Source organism: Oncorhynchus kisutch, linkage group LG10, assembly GCF_002021735.2.
Source record: "Oncorhynchus kisutch isolate 150728-3 linkage group LG10, Okis_V2, whole genome shotgun sequence".
Classification (NCBI taxonomy): domain Eukaryota; kingdom Metazoa; phylum Chordata; class Actinopteri; order Salmoniformes; family Salmonidae; genus Oncorhynchus; species Oncorhynchus kisutch.
In genome coordinates this window covers 43,311,807-43,334,904 of record NC_034183.2, presented here as the reverse complement: position 1 = coordinate 43,334,904, position 23,098 = coordinate 43,311,807, and the positions used below count along the sequence as shown (strand labels likewise).

At 42.5% G+C, this 23,098-nt stretch overlaps 1 protein-coding gene and 1 pseudogene across 2 annotated transcripts in view; both read left to right on the top strand.

Annotated features, from left to right (window-relative positions):
• Positions 1-23,098, top strand: part of LOC109898165 (serine/threonine-protein kinase Nek7) — a 174,898-nt gene that overhangs the window by 59,970 nt on the left and 91,830 nt on the right. The gene's annotated exons all lie outside the window — the stretch shown is intronic.
• On the top strand, positions 15,021-21,410 carry LOC116375832 (myosin heavy chain, fast skeletal muscle-like; annotated as a pseudogene).

The window sequence follows — 23,098 nt, the reverse complement described above, 5'->3', positions numbered from 1 at the left end:
AAGGAAGGTGAGGGATCAGCCCAGAACTACACGGCAGGACCTGGTCAATGACCTGAAGAGAGCTGGGACCACAGTCTGAAAGAAAACCATTAGTAACACACTACGCCGTCATGGATTAAAATCCTGCAGCACACGCAAGGTCCCCCTGCTCAAGCCAGCGCATGTCCAGGCCCGTCTGACGTTTGCCAATGACCATCTGGATGATCCAGAGGAGGAATGGGAGAAGGTCATGTGGTCTGATGAGACAAAAATAGAGCTTTTTGGTCTAAACTCCACTCGCCGTGTTTGGAGGAAGAAGGATGAGTACAACCGTGAAGCATGGAGGTGGACATTTTTTGGGATGCTTTTCTGCAAAGGGGTCAGTACGACTGCACTGTATTGAGAGGATATGTGGGGCCATGTATCGTGAGATCTTGACCAACAAATCGTCAGTGTATCAAATACTTGTTCTCCCCACTGTATATATTCTCATCCCATTCCTTTACTAGATTGTGTGTTTAGGTTTTGTTGTGGAATTGTTACACTGCTTTACTGTCGGATCTAGAAGCATAAGAATTTCACTACACTCGAAATTACATCTGCTAATCATGTGTATGTGACAAAGAAAATTTGTTTTGATTTTGTTATTATATCTTTGGGTTGAAATTAGTTGGCTAGCTAACGTATAAAAATTATCCTATTTACACCTTGTAGTGAATTTTGACACATGAATGTTTCTGTCTTACATCGATGCCACATATGCCGTTTTAAAACTAGATACGTTGGTTATAAGGGACAGATTACCTTTTAATGTACATTTAAGAATAGGATTTTTTTTCTCCAATATAACAAACCCAGGAGAGATTGTGTTCTGAGGCACTCTGAGGCAAATGAACGCTGAATACCTGAAAACAAAAGCCTAACCAAACCAAAGTAAACAACAGTGGCGGGCGGACACGCAGCCCTGGTGTGTGCTACACTGCCACTCAATGACCGGTTGGCAGATTGGCAGCTAATTAGCATGATTAACCTTTACTAAATCACCCTGATTTCTATCGCCATGGAGACGGTGTGTCACTCAGCAACTCCTAAACTGGGCATTTTAATTGGCTACGTGGGGGAATACTGGAGCTCCGTCTTCTGTCCTGACAACCAGACGGAGATGGACAGACACTCTCACAGTGAAGGATACACACATCAACACACAAGTGTGTGTGTGAAGGAAATGTTCGTATTGCATTCCACTCTGTCAGTGCATCAGAATAGTGTGTGTGTCATGCTGCAGTGGCGTGAGAGAGCCGATGCTGATGGTGACAGATGGTGAGTCATTTATAAATGTTGAAGCTTTTATCTACCTACAGTGCCTTAAAGTATTCATACCCCTTGACTTATTCCACATTTATTTTGTTACAAAGTCTGTTTAAAATGGATTTAATTGTAATTTTCTTTGTCAATGATCTGCACAAATACTCTTTCAAAGTAGAAAAGAAATTCCAACATTAGTTTAAAAAAAACGATGAAAAATAAAACACTTACCTTGATTACATAAGTATTCCATCCCCAGAGTCAATACATGTTAGAATCACCTTTGGCAGCGAGCACAGCATTGAGTCTTTATGGGTAAGTATCAAATGTTGCACCTGGATTGTGCAACATTTGCCCATTTTATTATTTTCAAAATTCTTCAAACTGTCAATTTTTTTAGTTGAACATTGCTAGACTAACATTTTCAGGTCTTGCAAAGGTCAATTCATCTCCCAGTGGCTGGTGGAAAGCAGACTGAACCCGGTTTTCCACTTGGATTTTGCCTGTGCTTAGCTCAATCTCATTTCTTTTTTGTCTTGAAAAACTCCCCAGTCCTTAACGATTACAAGTGTACCCATAACATGATGCAGCCACCACTGTGCTTGAAAATTTGGAGAGTGGTAAGGAGAAACGTATCATTGGATTTGCCCCAAGCATAACACTTTGTGTTCAGGGCACATGTTTTGCAGTATTACTTTAGTGACTTGTTGCAAACAGGATCCATGTTTTGGAATATTTGCATTATGTACAGCTTTCCTCCTTTCCACTCATTTAGGTTATTATTGTGGAGTAATTACAATGTTGATCCATCGTCAGTTTTCTCCTATCATATCCATTAATTAAACTCTAACTACCAATAGGTGCCCTTCTTTGCGTGGCACTGGAAAATCTCCCTGGTCCTCGTGGTTGAGATTCACTGCTCGACCGAGGGACCTTACGATTATCTGTATGTGTGGGGTACAGAGAAGTAATTCAAAAATCTTGTTCTCGCTCCCGAACTTATATAGACTTGCCATAACAAAGGGGTTTGAATACTCAAAGCATTTCAGCTTTTCATCTTTATTTAATTTGTAAAAACATATTCCATTTTGACGTTATGGGGTATTATTGATTTAAACAAAAAATCTGGTAAATTCAATTGATTGGACATTATTTGGAAAGGCACACGCACTGTCAACTGTGGGACCTTATACAGACAGGTGGGTCAGAGCAAAAACCAAGCCATGAGGTCGAAGGAATTGTCTGAGACAGGATTGTGTCTAGCTAGGCACAGATCTTGGAAGGGTACCAAAACAATTCTGCAGCACTGAAGGTCCCTAAGAACAGTGGGCTCCATTATTCTTAAATGGAAGAAGTTTGGAACCACCAAGATTCTTCCGAGAGCTGGCCATCCGGCCAAACTGAGCAATCGGGGGAGAAGGGCCTTGGTCCAGGCCTTGGTCCAGGGAGGACCAAGAACCTGATGGTCACTCTGACAGAGCTCCAGAGTTACACTGTGGAGATGGGAGAACCTTCCAGATTGACAACCATCACTGCAGCACTCCACCAATCAGGCCTTTATGGTAGAGTTGCCAGACGGAACCCACTCCGTTAAAGGCACATGACAGCCCACTTGGAGTTTGCCATAAGGCACCTAAAGGACTCTTAGACCATGAGAAACAAGATTCTCTGGTCTGATGAAACCAAGATTCAACTCTTTGGCCTGAATGCGAAGTGTCTCATCTGAGGAAACCTGGAACCAGTGGTGTAAAAGTACCCAACTGTCATACTTAAGTAAAGATACCGTCATTGAAAATTACAAAAGTAATTACAAAAGTCAGCCAGTAAAATTCTACTTGAGTAAAAGTCTCTAAAATGATTTGGTTTAAAATATACTTAAGTATCAAAAGTAAAATTATAAATAATTTCAAATTCCTTATATTAAGCAAACCAAATGGCACCATTTTCTTGTTTTAATTTACGGACAGCCATGGGCACACTCCAACATTCAGACATCATTTACAAATGAAGCATGTGTTTTTAGTGAGTCCGCCAGATCAGAGGCAGTAGGGATTACCAGGGATGTTCGGTTGATGCGTCAATTTGACTATTTTCCTGTCTTTCGATGCATTCAAAATGTAATGAGTTCTTTTGGGAAATGTATTGAGTAAAGAGTACAATATTTTCATAACCTTTCTGGCGCAGGCGTTTTGCTAGCGACCCACCTCGACAACATCCGGTGAAATTGCAGAGCGCGAAATTCAAATTCTAGAAATATTTAACATTCATGAAAATATAAGTGTCAAACATCAAAATAAAGCTTAACTTCTTGTTAATCCAGCCGCTGTCAGATTTCAAAAAGGCTTTACGGCGAAAGCACACCATGCGATTATCTGAGGACAGCGCCCCACATGAAAAACATTTTTCAACCAGGCAGGTGCACCACGAAAGTCAGAAATGGCGATATAATAAATGCCTTACCATTTGAAGATCTTCTTTTGTTGGCACTCCAAAAAGTCCCAGCTACATCACAAATGGTCCTTTTGTTTGATAAAGTCCTAATTTATATCCCCAAAAATTCAGTTTTGGCTGGCGCGCTTCATTCAATAATTCATTGGTTACCCTCCTTCAAAATGCACACAAAATTAATCACAAACGTTACCAATAAACTTCTCCAAACAAGTCAAACAACGTTTTATAATCAACCCTCAGGTACCCTAATACGTAATAAACAATACAATTAAAGACGGAGAATCCTTATTGTCTTTACCGGAGATAACAACAAGCAACGCAGGTGTGCCACGCGCATGAAAACACTACAGCCAAAATGGGAGCCAATTTGAAAAACTACAAATCATAGCAAATTTTTTCCAAAAATAAGCCTGAACTCTTTCTAAAGACTGACAACTAGTGGAAGCTCTAGGGACTGCAACCTGGGAGGTTTTCGCCTAATAATAAACATGACATCCATCAGAAACAGTGGTAGATTTTATTTTATTTTATGGTTTGTCCCGTATTTTCGCCTGCCATATCAGTTCTGTTATATTCAGACATTATTTTAAACGTTTTTAGAAACTTTAGAGTTTTCTATCCAAATTATTATATTCATATCCTAGCTTCTGGGCCTGAGTAACAGGCAGTTTACTTTGGGCACGCTTTTCATCCAGATGTCAAAATACTGCCCCTAGAGGCAGTAAAGATGATTTATTGAGGAATGTAGTGAAGTGAAGCAGTCAAAAATATGAACGGTAAAGTACAGATACCCCAACAAATACTTACAGTTGAAGTCGGAAGTTTACTACACCTTAGCCAAATACATTTAAACTCAGTTTTCACAATTTCTGACATTTAATCCTAGTCAAAATGTCCTGTTTTAGGTCAGTTAGGATCATCACTTTATTTTAAGAATGTGAAATGTTAATAATAGTAGAGAATGATTTATTTCAGCTTTTATTTCTTTCATCACATCCCCAGTGGGTCAGAAGTTTACTTGCATCAATTAGTATTTGGTAGCATTGTCTCCTTGCTCGCACACACTTTTTCAGTTCAGGCAATCTATTTTGTGAAGTGCACCATTAACTCCTGCAGCAAAGCACCCGCACAACATGATACTGCCACCCCCGTGCTTTCACCGTTGGAATGGTGTTCTTCGGCTTGCAAGCCTCCCCCTTTTTCCTCCAAACATGACGATGGTCATTATGGCCAAACAGTTCTATTTGTGTTTCATTCAGACCAGAGGACACTTCTCCAAAAAGTATGATATTTGCCTCCATGTGCAGTTGCAATCGTAGTCTGGCTTTCTTATGGCGTTTTTGGAGCAGTGGCTTCTTCCTTGCTGAGCAGCCTTTCAGGTTATGTCGATGTAGGACTCATTTTACTGTGGGTATAGATACTTTGTTACCTGTATTCCAGCATCTTCACAGGGTCCTTTGCTGCTGTTCTGGGATTGATTTGCACTTTTCACACCAAAGTACGTTCATCTCTAGGAGACAGAACGCGTTCTCCTTCCTGAGCTGTATGACGGCTGCGTGGTCCCTTGGTGTTTATACTTGCGCACTATTGTTTGTACAGATAAACGTTGCATGAACACCTTCAGGTGTTTGGAAATTGCTCCCAAGGATGAACCAGACTTGTGGAGGTCTACAATTTTTTTTCTGAGGTCTTGGCTGATTTCTTTAGATTTTCCCATGATGTCAAGCAAAGTGGCACTGAGTTTGAAGGTAGACCTGAAATACATCCACAGGTACACCTCCAATTGACTCAAATTGTGTCAATTAGCTTATCAGAAGCTTCTAAAGCCATGGCATCATTTTCTGGAATTTCCAAGCTGTTTAAAGGCACAGTCAACTTAGTGTATGTAAACTTCTGACCCACTGGAATTGTGATATAGTGAAATAATCTGTCTGTAAACAATTGTTGGAAAAATTCCTTGTGTCATGCGTGTCATAACCGACTTGCCAAAACTATAGTTTGTTTACAAGATATTTGTGGAGTGGTTGAAAAATGAGTTTTAAACACTCCATCCTAAGTGTATGTAAACTTCCGACTTCAACTGTAAGTAGCACTTTAAAGTATTTTTACTTAAATACTTTACACCACTGCCTGGCACCATCCATATGGTTAAGCATGGTGGTGGCAGCATCATGCTGTGGGGATGTTTTTTTAGCGGCAGGGACTGGGAGACTAGTCGGATCAAGGGAAAGATGAACAGAGCAAAGTACAGAGAGATCCTTAATGAAAAACCTGCTCCAGAGAGCTCAGGACCTCAGACTGAGGCGAAGGTTCACCTTCCACAGGAAAATGAGCTGCCGCACACAGTCCAAACAACACAGGAGTGGCTTCGGGGCAGGTCTCTGAATATCTTTGAGTGGCCCAGCCAGAGCCCGGACTTCAACCCAATCGAACATCTCTGGAGAGATGGTGATCATACGTAATTGTTGATGGACATCCACAAATTAATGCATACCATACTAAACGTAACATATCATACTAAACTGAGGGTATAGGATTTACTTACAGAATAATGCAAAATGCTCTGAGACCAGGTTGGGAAATAGCTCTAGCGCTGCAGTGAGTGGGGGGGGCTATACAGTGCCTTGCGAAGTATTCGGCCCCCTTGAACTTTGCGACCTTTTGCCACATTTCAGGCTTCAACATAAAGATATAAAACTGTATTTGTTTGTGAAGAATCAACAACAAGTGGGACACAATCATGAAGTGGACGACATTTATTGGATATTCAAACTTTTTTAACAAACAAACCTTTTGCTGCGATTACAGCTGTAAGTCGCTTGGGGTATGTCTCTATCAGTTTTGCACATCGAGAGACTGACATTTTTTCCCATTCCTCCTTGCAAAACAGCTCGAGCTCAGTGAGGTTGGATGGAGAGCATTTGTGAACAGCAGTTTTCAGTTCTTTCCACAGATTCTCGGTTGGATTCAGTTCTGGACTTTGACTTGGCCATTCTAACACCTGGATATGTTTATTTTTGAACCATTCCATTGTAGATTTTGCTTTATGTTTTGGATCATTGTCTTGTTGGAAGACAAATCTCCGTCCCAGTCTCAGGTCTTTTGCAGACTCCATCAGGTTTTCTTCCAGAATGGTCCTGTATTTGGCTCCATCCATCTTCCCATCAATTTTAACCATCTTCCCTGTCCCTGCTGAAGAAAAGCAGGCCCAAACCATGATGCTGCCACCACCATGTTTGACAGTGGGGATGGTGTGTTTTACGCCAAACATAACGTTTTGCATTGTTGCCAAAAAGTTCAATTTTGGTTTCATCTGACCAGAGCACCTTCTTCCACATGTTTGGTGTGTCTCCCAGGTGGCTTGTGGCAAACTTTAAACAACAATTTTTATGGATATCTTTAAGAAATGGCTTTCTTCTTGCCACTCTTCCATAAAGGCCAGATTTGTGCAATATACGACTGATTGTTGTCCTATGGGACAGAGTCTCCCACCTCAGCTGTAGATCTCTGCAGTCATCCAGAGTGATCATGGGCCTCTTGGCTGCATCTCTGATCAGTCTTCTCCTTGTATGAGCTGAAAGTTTAGAGGGACGGCCAGGTCTTGGTAGATTTGCAGTGGTCTGATACTCCTTCCATTTCAATATTATCGCTTTCACAGTGCTCCTTGGGATGTTTAAAGCTTGGGAAATCTTTTTGTATCCAAATCCGGCTTTAAACTTCTTCACAACAGTATCTCGGACCTGCCTGGTGTGTTCCTTGTTCTTCATGATGCTCTCTGCGCTTTTAACGGACCTCTGAGACTATCACAGTGCAGGTGCATTTATACGGAGACTTGATTACACACAGGTGGATTGTATTTATCATCATTAGTCATTTAGGTCAACATTGGATCATTCAGAGATCCTCACTGAACTTCTGGAGAGAGTTTGCTGCACTGAAAGTAAAGGGGCTGAATAATTTTGCACGCCCAATTTTTTCAGTTTTTGATTTGTTAAAAAAGTTTGAAATATCCAATAAATGTCGTTCCACTTCATGATTGTGTCCCACTTGTTATTGATTCTTCACAAAAAAAATACAGTTTTATATCTTTATGTTTGAAGCCTGAAATGTGGCAAAAGTCGCAAAGTTCAAGGGGGCCGAATACTTTCGCAAGGCACTGTATAACCCTGTGACGTACCTTTCGCTCTTCCTGAGTGAAAGAGGTGCCCACTTTGACATGCAGTCCAGCAATGAGTCACAGAGGGGTTAGGAACATAGACACATTTTCTAAATGCCCATTTAAGATAAATTACCATAATCTAAATGTGATTTCTGTCATTCTGAGCACTGTGGTTGGACGCCCTAATGGGTTACGCAACCAATGCAAATGGGTCCATTAAATTTCCAAATAATCTGTAAATGAAAATCATCCCTGGTCACATTGTCCGGCACCGCATTTTCCTAACGGAAACCCTGATGTGTGTCTGGAGCCTTTCAGGTCCATAGAGACCCAGCCAGCGAGGCAGATCCTGTTCTACTGTAATGTGACACCCTCTGGGCCCACAGGCCCGACAGAGCGACAGTACCCGGGCAGCAGAGTCCTCAGCAACACACTATTGTCTCAGGCTCCGTAATTCTCAGGCTCCGTAATGCTCAGGCGATCTCCAGGAGTGTGATATTTGTTACTAGTCTGTGTATATTGTCTGTCTGGTGGCAAAGTTCTTCTGTAGAGGGTATGTTCAGGTAACATGAGGATTTACTTATGTTTCTACCTGGTTGTGAGGGAAAAGAGTCCCGTGTTTTTGTGACTGTAATGTTAACTGAAGGTGTGTTTGTGTTTCCTTAGGGGTGTGAGGGATTGATTCTCCTGTCACCATGGACATGGACACCCAGCCACAAGGCCAGCAGGCAGCAGTACCCGTGTTCCAGCCTCAGGTAGGATCCCCTAACCCTAACCCAACCACAAGCCAGCAGGCAGAAGTACCTGTGTTCCAGCCTCAGGTAGGATCCCCTAACCCTAACCCAACCACAAGGCCAGCAGGCAGCAGTACCCGTGTTCCAGCCTCAGGTAGGATCCCCTAACCCTAACCCAACCACAAGCCAGCAGGCAGAAGTACCTGTGTTCCAGCCTCAGGTAGGATCCCCTAACCCTAACCCAACCACAAGGCCAGCAGGCAGCAGTACCCGTGTTCCAGCCTCAGGTAGGATCCCCTAACCCTAACCCTAACCCAACCACAGAGCAGCAGGCAGCAGTACCCGTGTTCCAGCCTCAGGTAGGATCCCCTAACCCCTAACCCAACCACAAGGCAGCAGGCAGCAGTACCCGTGTTCCAGCAACAGGTAGGATCCCCTAACCCAACCACAAGGCCAGCAGGCAGCAGTACCCGTGTTCCAGCCTCAGGTAGGATCCCCTAACCCTAACCCAACCACAAGGCCAGCAGGCAGCAGTACCCGTGTTCCAGCAACAGGTAGAATCCCCTCGCCCTAACTTACCCTCACCCAAACCCGGTTTGGCCAGGGTAGGCCATTTTTAAATAAGAATTTGTTATTAACTGACTTGCCTAGTTAAATAAAAAATATTAGAACATCACTTTTACTCTAACTCTAACCCTAACACAGCAAGCAGCAGTACCTGTGTTCCAGCCACAGTATGATCCTCTTACATTTGTGTTTCCTCACAAATACTCATTCATATTTAGGGTAGGCCTATACTTGAATTTTAAGCCTGTCAATTAATGTAAATTAAAGTACAAATTAGGCTACGGGCAATTCCCAGTAAAGTTGGGAACAAAATGTATGTCAAAAATTACTGTATTTGTAAGAGTATTATTAACAATACAGGTTGTAATTTTACTAACCCCTCAATCGTACAGTATAGGCAGATGAAGGCCAGATGAATGGTGGAGAGCGAGTTAGTATTGATTGAACTCTGGAGGCTTGCAGAGCTTGACCTCCCAGTGAGCAGCTTTTGATACGATAACATTCAGGTTGTTGTGTTGCAAATCTGGTCACCGTTGGAATTTAATAGCAGTATCGTACATAAGCTTCATCAATCTCATTCATAGCACAAGGATGTTTCTGTCCCCACTATGTATTGAATGGACTTATAACAAAGAGGATTCGCCCGCTATCCATATCCATATCCATACGTTGAAAAGGAAACGGGAAAACAACCGTTTTTTTTGTAACCCCCAAAATGATCCAGTTTTTCTGTGTATGCAATGCCAGTGCAATATTAACTGTGAAATCGCCCAGGTTGATAATTTATTTGAATGTTTAATTACTAATTGGGTGTGTGCACAGAAAGGAAAGAACGAGAACTCTCATCCCCCACACTCGAGATATCATATTCCAATTGAACAGTGTTGTGGTATAATGATTTCCTCTGTTTTTCACACCACTATATTTAGCTTCATTTCAGTTCTTTTTCTTTCATTATTGTCTTAAATATAGGAAATGTATTTAGAAGTAGGCCTAATAACATGCATACTATTAGTTTATGCAAGATCAGATTTTACAGTTTGTATTTTCAAACACCAGTCCTATGCAGATCCAGACATTATTTTGCTTCCTGTTCGGCATCCAGCTTCATACTGTGTCTATCAGCAGACGGATCCTTCTCTTTCAACAAGTCCTCAATCTGTTTCACCACTTTTTCTCAATTTAATCTGCTCGGCAAAAATTCCCCTCCTGAAAATGTGAATTGTATCACATCTCTAAGTCCCGGAGGTATGATGCATATGCATTAGGTAAAGTGGATGAGCTGGTATCATGTGCATTTTTAATGGTGCATTTGCTCTTTGAGTGGGAGAGAGAGATTCTCAAAATGGAATTTGAACGTCGCAGCAGGTTTTGACAGAGTCAGATCTGTGTGTGTGTGTGTGTGTGTGTGTGTGTGTGTGTGTGTGAGACAAGGCGGAGGGTTATAAGTGAGCTAACGCACCGTGGTACAGGAAACAGATTGAAGAGGAAGCAGAGAGAGAAACACCAGCGGGGGTAGGGAAGGATGGATGGAGTGATGAATATTGTATGGCGGTGCTAAGCTGGCTGGGCTGAGGAGAGATGTAGTGAAAGAAGAGGGAGGTGAGGAGTACAGACCGAGGCTGGTGATGGGGAGAGGGGGGGTAGAGGTGGGTTTGTTGCTCTGTGGGAGATGGCACCCTTACTGGCTCCCGCTGGCCTTTTTCTGGCTGCCGCTGGCAGTGCCACACGGTCGCATCACACCTCACATCTCTCCCCCTCTTTCTCTTCCTTTCCCCCTCTGTCTCGCTCTCTTCATTTATTTTCATCTCCTTCCCTCTCCCTCTCTCTCTTATCTTAAATTCTCTGTCAGTTGCTCTGTGTCCTCTGTGTCACCACTGATCAGCCCATATCACACGTCATCTATGCTTCTATCTTCATTGCCTTCTTTCTCTTTTTCTCTCTTCCTATCTCTCTTCCTCTCATCTCCTTGTCAGTGAGTAGCCCAGGGTGTGTGCATCTCTGGTGTCACTGGTGGCCACCCTGTCCCTCTGCCATCTCTACAGCACAGGCACATGCTGTCCCTCATAGACATGCTTGTCCACTCCTCTACAATCCTCACTCTTCCCATCAAGGAGTAACTTGAGCTAGACACCACAAGTCTGATTCCCCAAAGCAGTGGCTTAACTTCAGCTCTCACCAACTAAGGGTGTGTTCCTCATTCACATTTATGGCCCAAAATTCCATGATAACTGATTGGAAATTGAGACAGAAAATTGACATCTCTGTACTAACTCCTTTCAAACACACCACACACCTCCACTTCCGCAAGCTGCAATCTGTACAAACCTCTCCTCTCTGTGCACTCCTCTCCTCCTTTCCTCTTGCGGTTTGCCCAGTGACCCCTCTGTCGTCAGGGGTCGAGCTGCTGCGCCTCACCCGTGTGTGTGTGTGTGTGTGTCAGCTGGGAGCGGCTGTGTGTGGTGACGCCAGTGCGGGCAATGAGACAGCCTGTCAGTCAGGAGGGCCCGGCTGCCCTTTGAAGGCCAGGCCAGGGGCCGACAAGGTGCCGCAAATGGCCTGTGAAGTTTACATACACTGCCCACTGCTAAACAGATTAGCTCTAATGAAGTGTCTAATGCCGGGCCCCCGCCTGACATAATCCTGCCTGGCAGCCCAGCCCCTCGGCTCACAAAAAAATGGACCCCCTCCGGCCCTCTCCTAGCCCTAGCCCTCCCCAGTCCTGGTTCACCCCTCGCCTAGCCCTCCCCAGCCCCTTGCCCGCTACCCAAGGCGACTCCACGTGGGAGGTGCCCGTTGTTAATCACACTGGACAGTGTGCGATCTGACATGCAAATATAGGTCATTGCATATGTAAATGTGTGATTAGGGGGCCGGCGTGCCAGAACACATTAGTGAGACTGTGCTCTCAGCAGGAGGCTGTCACAGCGCTTTACGGGCTCATGCTAACATTCGTCAAGCTACCATGCAGCGAGTGAAAGCTATGCCCTCGCTCTATTTCTAGATCTAGCTCTCTTTTTCTCTCATTCCATTTCTCTCCTCCTAACCTAACACCATGGCCTCTGCTCCTCCACTCCTTCTGCTCTTCTTTTTCCTTCTGCTTTTCTTTGTGTGAAAACACTGTAGTGACCACTGCTTATCTCTTTGTTCTCTGCGTTTGACCATAGACGGGATTCAATATAACATCTGTATAAAATGGTATTTTAAAGGTATGTGTGGTGTACAGATATTTAAAAATCATGTTAAACACTATTATTGCACACAGTGAGTCCATGCAACTTTATGTGAATTGTTTAGCACATTTTTACTCCTGAACTTATTTCGGCTTGCCATAGCAATAGAGTTGAATAGTTTTTGACTCCAGACATTTCAGATTTTCATTTTCAAATTAATTTGCCAACAATTCTAAAAATAATATTCCACTTTGACATTATGGGTTATTGTATGTAGTGACACAAAATCTAAATTTAAGCCATTTTAAATTCAGGCTTTAACACAACAAAATGTTGAAAAAGTCGAGGGGTGTGAATACTTCCTGTGTGTAACATTATTTTTTGAAGGCACTGTAAAAAATTCATACTTTCTATGTTGGATAGCCAAAGACAGCTAACTAACATATCATCCTCTCTGTTTGAGCAGGGTGTTTGAGTAGACTAAACTAGCTAGCTGCATTTGCTAGCTAAGTGAAAGTGAATCAAAAAATACATCTCTCTCTCTCTGCTTCTCCTTCATTTTTAAAGAAATTAATCTGTAAACTATGTTCTTCTCTCTCTTTGAGTCAACTACTCACCACATTTTATGCACTGCAGTGCTAGCTAACTGTAGCATATGCTTTCTGTACTAGATTCATTCTCTTTCCTTTGATTGAGTGGACAACATGTCAGTTCAGCTGCAAGAGCTATGATAGGTTGCAGTACGTTGTCATTATTACTGTGAAAGTCTCTGGAGGGGTGAGAACCATGAGCCTCCTTGGTTTTTATTGAAGTCAATGTGATTTCACTGAGGAGGATGGTCCTCCCCTTCCTTTTCTGAGGAGCCTCTACTGGCCACATTGTTTCTATTGTACTATTCACCACCGAACAAACATTGCCCCCAAGATACATAAAAATACATTTTCAATCTTAGAAAACCGTCATTAACAAGATGTCCCTCTATCCCTACAGGTGAGTTTGGCCGCCAGCTGGAGGAGAAGGAAGCCCTGGTGTCTCAGCTGACCAGAGGAAACAGGCCTTCACCCAGCAGGTGGAGGAGCTGAAGAGGGCGATTGAGAGGAGGTCAAGGTAAGGACCCAAGATGGACTCCACCGACCCCAGAGTTTAGTGCAGGGATCATCAACTAGATTCAGCCATGTGCTGATTTCTTTTCTTGAGTGGATGGTCAGGACATAATTACAAATAATTTGTAGACTGCCAATTGAACGGAAGAAGCATAAACATATATAATATTTGACAAAACATACTGCATTTTTCAAACACCCGAAACAGCTTTTCCTGCAATCTATAGCCAAAATCTTTATACTTATTCAATGTAAAAAAATATATATATGTCTGTTTTCAACATATCTAAGCATACCTCTTCAGCTGTCTGTAACTTGATCAACTGACTGGTGGTTGTTTTTTTTAAGAAACTAAATATGCTTCTCTTCATCTCTGCTAAAATCTGGGTAAAAGATTGGAAGGAATTTGAGTTTCAGTACATTTAGTTATTGCTTGCTTTCTTAAGTCTACCAGCCTTTCTAGCAGGCATGCCAGCTAAGATAGTTAGACAAGCTAGCCACTCTACCTTGATTGATAGCCTGAAATGGCTTGTTTTGGGATTTTGGGAACCTATGGTATCTGGGCTGACTAAAGCCAACTTCAGAAAATTGCAAGGTAACTAGTAGTATTACAGAGAAACAACAACAGGACAAATCTGAGGGGGCACGTGCCCCTGTTCCCCCTATGGGCATGACGCCTCTGATCACATAGATCTGTCTGTTGTGCATGGGAATACTTTGGAACAGATTTCCAAAACTAAAATCACGGAGCAGATTTGTTGGTGTTTTTACAGTCTTTTATGCCCCCCCCCCCCCCGCCAAAATATTATTTTATTCAGAAAACTTGAGGGGCAAATAAAATTGTGCCACGCCAGTTGGAGAACACTGGTTTAAAGACATATCTTCATGTACATGGTGACTACACACCCCTCAGAGAGCTCTCTACTTTGTTTGACTATCTCTCCAATCACTCTTTGTCTTTCTCTCTCACAGGCTAAAAATGCACTGGCCCACGGTATCCAGTCTGCCGCCATGACTGTGACCTCCTGAGGGAGCAGTTTGAGGAGGAGCAGGAGGCCAAGGCAGAGCTGCAACGCGGCATGTCCAAGGCCAACAGTGAGGTGGCTCAGTGGAGAACTAAGTATGAAACTGATGCCATCCAGCGGACAGAGGAGCTGGAGGAGGCCAAGTGAGTCCCACAGATCAGCAAAACTAAATATAGGGTATTGATGTGATGGTGGATTGGATTGATGGTGATGGGATTGATTGATGGTGATGGTGGATTGATTGATGGTGAGGGTGGATTGGATGATGGTGATGGTGGATTGGATGATGTGATGGTGGATTGGATTGATGGTGATGGTAGATTGATTGATGGGAGGTGGATGGATTGATGGTGAGGGTGGATTGGATTGATGGTGATGGTGGTAGGGGCTCTGAGGAAATGTTACATCAACATGTATTATAACATTTGTTTCAGCCCTAAAACCTCCTCTGTTGTCCAACAGGAAGAAGCTGGCCCAGCGTCTGCAGGAGGCAGAGGAGACCATTGAGGCGACCAACTCCAAGTGCGCCTCCCTGGAAAAGACCAAGCAGAGGCTGCAGGGAGAGGTGGAGGACCTCATGATTGATTTGAGAGAGCAAACGCAATGGCCGCCAACCTCGACAAGAAGCAGAGGAACTTTGACAAGGTGAAAATTAATAAACCTCACCGTAGGCTGATATTTACTGTTTGAAATATGATGAATTGTAGTATAATTGTAGCATATTTCTGATTCAAAACTCTTCATCAATGACTTCTGATGAAAATCCCATGGATTCTCCTAGGTTCTGGCAGAGTGGAAGCAGAAGTATGAGGAGGGCCAAGCTGAGCTGGAAGGAGCTCAGAAGGAGGCTCGCTCTATGAGCACTGAACTCTTCAAGATGAAGAACTCCTATGAGGAGGCTCTGGATCATCTGGAGACTCTGAAGAGAGAGAACAAGAACCTGCAACGTGAGCATTTGACAGCAGTTCTATTTGGTTCATGTTTGACTAGTGTTTTGGAAATGGAGGGAACTGCAAACATCAAAACTACTATTACACCATTTCAGAGTTTTCATGTACAGTGCAATATATATATATATTTTACCTGTGATCACTATTCCTTTGAAACCCCAAAGGATGTGGAGGGCAATTAGATTTGCAAGACCATATGAAGTGTTGTTAATTAATTAATGGTTATTATGATTCAATGTCAACTTCAGTACATTGACAATATCCACTTAAAATCCCCCAAGTCTAAACTGCTCCTGTATGTGTGTGCGCAGAGGAGATCTCTGACCTGACTGAACAGATTGGAGAGACTGGCAAGAGCATCCATGAGCTGGAGAAGGCCAAGAAGACCGTAGAGACTGAGAAGTCTGAGATCCAGACCGCTCTGGAGGAGGCTGAGGTACAAACTACAGTTGTTTGATGGGGAAAGCACTGTTACACTAGCAACACCAGCTACAGTCCAATGATCCCTGTATTGGAGTTTATTGTAGTCATATATATAATTCCTACATCCAAATGTATTGAACACAATTGGCCTGACTGCTTCTGTTTGTCCAGGGAACACTGGAGCATGAGGAATCCAAGATTCTGCGTGTGCAGCTGGAGTTGAACCAAATCAAGGGTGAGGTGGACAGGAAGATCGCTGAGAAAGACGAGGAGATGGAGCAGATCAAGAAACAGCCAGAGGGTGGTTGACTCCATGCAGAGCACCCTGGACTCTGAGGTCAGGAGCAGGAATGCCCTGAGGGTGAAGAAGAAGATGGAGGGAGACCTGAACGAGATGGAGATCCAGCTGAGCCACTCCAACAGGATGGCCTCTGAGGCCCAGAAACAGCTGAGGAACGTCCAGGGACAGCTCAAGGTAAAGGGACTGGGACATCAGGTTCAAATACATGAACATGGAGAGGGATTTGTTGTGAATCTAGAAAATAATAGAACAGAGGAATTGAATAGATTGAACTATGTGCTGTAGAACGGTAGGGATATTGAGTAAATTCTTCACAATGAACATTTCTATCAGCCCTACTTCCACAAGTCCTAATGAACGTATGTCATTGTGAACCCCAGGATGCCCAATTGCACCTTGATGATGCCGTCCGCGCTGCAGAGGACATGAAGGAGCAGGCAGCCATGGTGGAGCGCAGAAACGGCCTAATGGTGGCTGAAATCGAGGAGCTGAGAGTTGCTCTGGAGCAGACAGAGAGAGGCCGCAAAGTGGCTGAGACTGAGCTGGTAGACGCCAGCGAGCGTGTTGGACTGCTGCACTCCCAGGTATTGGTCAAATGCCATTTCTAATGAAACTCAACCAAGCATACTATTTACACACACCTGGAATTCGACAGTCCTTACTTTCACATTTTCAGAATTTGTGACTTGTCAGTTCTCTTGAGAGTCAAACAAATCGTCTTGTTTCCTCCTTCAGAACACCAGCCTTCTGAACACCAAGAAGAAGCTGGAGACTGATCTGGTACAAGTGCAGGGAGAGGTGGACGACATCGTCCAGGAGGCCAGGAATGCAGAAGAGAAGGCCAAAAAGGCCATCACTGACGTGAGTCCTTGGATTACATCAATTTTATTTGTCCTCAAGGGAAATGTAGCTGGGCTGGTTAACCACAATAAAGATGTCAGAGGGATGTTATGATTTGTGCATAACTTAAACAAACTACCATTCCAGGCGGCCATGATGGCTGAGGAGCTGAAGAAGGAGCAGGACACCAGTTCTCACCTGGAGAGGATGAAGAAGAACCTGGAGGTCACAGTCAAGGACCTGCAGCATCGCCTGGATGAGGCTGAGAATCTGGCCATGAAGGGAGGCAAGAAGCAGCTCCAGAAACTGGAGTCCAGGGTGAGTTACCAGCAGGGTGGATTAGGGTGGATTGAAGGACTGATTGCTGGACATGTATTTGATCATTTAAAATTACACAGGAGACTCTTTCTCTCAATGAATTAAAATGGTTTTTATTGTCATATACACCAGATAGGTGATAATTAGGGTTAAGTGGACATCAACACATTTTTCACATTGAAGGCTCAGGTATTTGAACCAGCAACATTTAACTGCTAGGATACCTGCCACCCTCAACCACCTCGATCAAGGGTTCCTAAACTTTTTGACACAGGACCCCTTTTGTGATAGAAAATTACATTAGTGACCCCCTCATAATATCAGAATACAATTCCTACTTTAGAGTGCAGTAAAAATAGCATCCAGGTAGTTTTACCACAGTGTTTCTAAACCAGAGGTGCACATTGCAAGACTTCTGGGAATGCTTGCGATTTTAGACCAGACCAGGGTTTGAGATGTCTATGGGAGAAGTGAAAAATTCATCCTTCTTTGTTAATTTTCTTGAAATCTAAGGGCAAGACCTAGATTTCGAGCCAATGTCTAATGGAGTGCAACTTTAAGTAGCTGAAACTGTCATTACTACAACCTAGTGAAAGTAACAAACTAACACGTTTTAATTTTCATCAAAAACAGCTATCTACCGAAGGAGTGCTTTTGACTGCATGAACATGTGCAGTTCAGCACAACTGTTAGACCCAATGTTTCTGTGCATGAGCTTAGCTAGCTATGGTCGCAATGGATTGTCTACAAGTCCTCATCTTTTGGATTTTCTCGACTTCTCCGGTGCATGGCTGGACTAATCATGTCTCGGCCCCTGGGAAAGGACATTTTTAACTCACCTTTTGGCATCAGAAACAACATTTGCAGTTTTAAAACAAATGTTCAGCTATTCTATTCATTTTGCCTTTGGACAGAAATGGCATTTGGTTATTTTAGAGCTAATTCCTTGAAATTCTACACATTTTGCCATGTGGCGGAGAGAAAATGTAGCAGTTTTAAAAGCTTAATTCAGGATGCATTTATCTTCAAAATATACATTTTGGGAATATGTTACACTTTAAAAACCTTTTTATTTTTTTTAACTTTTATTTAACTGGGTAGGTTAGTTGAGAACAAGTTCTCATTTACAACTGCGACCCCCCCATCCAAGATAAAGCAAAGCAATGCGACACAAACAACAACACAGAGTTACACATGGAATAAACAAACATACAGTCAATAACACAATAGAGAAAAAGTACAGTGTGTGAAAATAAGGCAAGATAAGGAAGGTAGGCAATAAAAGGCCATAGTGGTGAAATAATTACAATTTAGCAATTAAACACTGCAGTGATAGATGTGCAAAGATGAATGTGCAAGTAGAGATAATGTGTGCAAAAATAAAATAACAGTTTGTGGATGAGGAAACTGGATGGGCTGTTTACAGATGGGCTATGTACAGGTGCAGTGATCTGTGAGCTGCTTTGACAGCTGGTGCTTAAAGTTAGTGAGGGATATATGGGTCTCCAGCTACAGTGATTGTTGTTGAGTGGAGTTGAGAAGAATTGTAGCCAAGACCTTAAATAAAGATATACAAAATGTATTTATCTAGTGCTTCGTTCAGGCTTGTACAGTTGTCTTGGCAGACTTCTTCTAAACTGCCATTTTCATTCATAGTAATAATAATAACAATAACAATTCTCAATAAATATCAACACACGATATAATTTACTGTACATTAATCAAAATTAATCTCATTGTAATCATTTGTTAGGCTTCATCTAGTTACATTGTTTAATTTCTCTCTCTCTAGATCGCTATCAGCTTCATGTCTCATTCACTCTGCTGCAAAAGGGCCGTTACTAGGGAAGCTAGCGTTGGCTATGCGGGGCTACCAGCTAAAAGGCTAACGGCTAAATTAGCTTGTAGGCTAGCGGACTTTCACAAGTTCATAAAAACGTGAAAAAACAACATAACATCTTAACAAACATATTTACATTAGACGGAAACATACTGTCTTTAATATGGTGCTTTCCCACTTACCTGCCAAATTAATTCATGACATAAATGTTATGTCGGTGCTTCTGTCTCGCTGTTGACTCACTTGGCTAAGTCTCTTCATAAATGCCCATAGCACGAGCTCCCCATGGTAGAAACATTGTTCTATCTGTGGTGGAAGCACCTCACGACATCAAAACAGGCCACTGTCGGCCTCTAGAGGCCATACGGGTACTGAACTATACACTGCTAAATACATGCCACAATGTATAAATAGTCATATACAATATATCACAAATACAAGATGAATTGACTTGGGAAAAATGATCAGTGATTGAGTACTGTGGATACCAATATCACCGTTAATTTTTTTATTTCACCTTTATTTAAACCAGGTAGGCTAGTTGAGAACACCTTTATTTAAACCAGGTAGGCTAGTTGAGAACACCTTTATTTAAACCAGGTAGGCTAGTTGAGAACAAGTTCTCATTTACAACTGTGACCTGGCCAGGATAAAGCATAGCAGTGTGAACAGACAACAACACAGAGTTACACATGGAGGTAAACAATTAACAAGTCAATAACACAGTAGAAAAAAAAAAGTGTCTATATACATTGTGTGCAAAATGCATTAGGAGGTAAGTGAATAATTACCATTTAGCAGATTAACACTGGAGTGATAACTGATCAGATGGTCATGTGCAGGTAGAGATACTCCCAGGCTCATGTTGTGCAATCTAAGGGTTAAGAACATCAATTGTGGATTAATATTATTACATTGTATTGTACACAATTTCCACGGTTCCATGTTAGTTTACCCTGCTGTTGCTATCAATATTCATAACAGTTGAAATGTAAATTACACCTTGGGAACCACTGACCTTGATAACGAAATGTTGTTATAATAACAGACGACTTCAATAAAATTGTGAAAAGGAACAGACCTCCTTGATTAGGTAGAATATTACCTGTGTTACAAAGATTCGTTACATCTGATTTCACCAGCTCAAACAATGCCTACGTTTATCTTTTTCACAAAGGTGCGTGAGCTCGAGACTGAGGTGGAGGCCGAGCAGAGAAGAGGTGTAGACGCTGTCAAGGGAGTCCGCAAGTATGAGCGCAGAGTCAAGGAGCTCACTTACCAGGTAAGAGAAAGTGCATTCTTCACACAGACAGGTTTGTGTATAAAACTATTGGGGCATTGATTCTTTGATCTTCTCTCACAGACTGAGGAGGATAAGAAGAACGTTAACAGACTTCAGGACCTGGTAGATAAGCTGCAGATGAAAGTGAAGGCCTACAAGAGGCATTCTGAGGAAGCAGTGAGTCACAAACTTAGTCAAATACTCTGAAAGCATACAATCGAAAACATATTTATCTTTAGAAAAAATTATATGATAAATGCTGATGTTCTGCTCTCCCTCCCTTTTCCTCACCCAGGAGGAAGCAGCAAACCAGCACATGTCTAAGTTCAGGAAGGTTCAGCATGAGCTGGAGGAGGCTGAGGAGCGTGCTGACATCGCTGAGACTCAGGTCAACAAGCTCAGAGCCAAGACCCGTGACTCTGGAAAGGTACAGATCTGCTGCTAGACCTGTACCTGACTCATGTTCAGATATGACCACATCTACACCACCTATGATTCAGTCTTCAATACAGACCTTTTACACTCAACTCTATTGAAGATCTCTAAGAATCACATCTTAAGTAGGGCAAAAAATATGGTTATTTCAAACTAAGCTGGTACTTAAAAATGGAAAATCCAAGCTGAGGACTGAGCCTAAAATGCTTGTTCCATTATACAGTATTCTTTAAGTGATCATAATATATTTATCATGTTAATTATTACTGATCCATTATATTCTATCCATATATTTATCATGTTCATTATTATTACTGATCCATTATTCTATCCATATATTTATCATGTTCATTATTATTACTGATCCATTATATTATTTCTTTCTTCTTACAGGGAAAAGAAGTTGCTGAATAACAAGACCAAAGTATTGAAGATCAAAGTCTTACCATTTTCCTGTGTTGCATAAAATATGATTTTCATGGTGAAATGTTGAGCATTGATTAAAAACATGTGGATCTACATACACTTCCTTTGTGACTGTGGACTTATTACTCAGCAAACAGCTTTTTAATACCATAATAATATTGTACTTTAATTAAAGGAGCAATCTGGGATTCCAACAACAACAACAAAGCAGACACTTGTTTTGGTGAACATCTGAGGGATGAGGATGGAGAAATGTAAACATTCAAATTCATAGACTGAGCTATGGATGTAAGGACTGACCATTCACAACATCAAAATTATAGTTTTAACCCTTTCTGGTCTTTCTCCTGCCAAAGACAGTGTTATTTTTAAATAGAGACCTGAATGAAAACTCACATGATAAAACAACCTTTTTAGCTGCTTCTCTGCATGCAGAACGACTACTCTACTTCCTGTTTCCGTAGTCTTTCTAAGTACCAGAAAGCTCCACTAGGGGGCGATAAACATCATGGAACACAATGAAAATCTTAACCACTGTAATAAAATCATCTGTTACCTTCTAACAGGATGCAGCGCACACTCCCCGCCTGGTATAATGGAATTGTGCCACTATGAAATAAAACATGTGTGAAGATATTGTTATTTTTCTATTTGTATCTTTTGTCTCTAGGAGGCTTCAGAAAAGAACAACACTCTCTGAGATTGGTCTCAGAAATCTGAGCAGCTCCTTGCTTGACAATTTTTAGTTCTACTTTTCCAAACCTTTTGTCAGTACTGGGAAAGGGTTTTGACCACAAAAGTAATTTCTGTGCACCTGACTGTCTTTCGATAAGACAACATCTCCCACTTTTACATTTGTTTTTTATGCTCTCTGTTTTCTGCATCTCTGCAGCGCTGTCAGGTACTCCTGTCTCCACCTTCCAAAAGGTGTCAGCGAGACACTGGCCCTGCTTCCACTGTTTTCCATGAAGGTCATTCATGCTGAAGTATCCAGAAGGGGCTGAGGTAGCGCTGGTCTTGTATCAGTAACATTGAGGGTGTGAGAATGGCAGGCATGTCAGGGTCGGTTGACACTGACACTAGGGGTCTCGCATTGATTATTGCCCATAACTTCAAACATAAGAGTGCTCAAGACCTCATGTGTGCGACGAGTGGAGCCCGTCCGAAACTGCATAGCATCTAGGATACGTCTGGCAACCCCAATGAGTCTCTCCCAAGAAACCACCCATATGAGATGAGTGTGGGGGATTAAATATCCAAGTACATCCCTGTCTGAGAGGTATTTAGTCATTTCTGAGTCATTTGTGTCGATACCCAGTTCCCTGCAGGCACCTTACGTTTGTACCTCGATCAGAGCGTTGCACTTTGCTGGACCACAGATAGAGAAAAAACGCCTCAGCGCAATGAGAAGCTGGATGTGGACATGGATTCGATGAGCTCCATATGGAACTGCTCTAGTAGAGCACCGGCCATTCCTGGGAGTCTGCACTACCACCTCTATGTGACGAGTGATGACATTCCATGATGACATTCCATGATGAATTCCATGTCCAAACACATCAAGTCCAAGCTGGTGAATGACGGTTTCAGATGTGACTCTGTCTCCAGGCAAGTCAGCCATCTTTTGGTCAACTAACCTCCATCTAACTTTTGCGGCAGGTGACACACTTGTGAATGATAGCATACGTTTGCTCCCAATAATCCAGAAGCCTGCTGCTCGAATAGCTCCATCCGAAAAATGACGGCCCTGGTGAGCCACTTGCTCTTGATATGTCTTACCAGCAGGT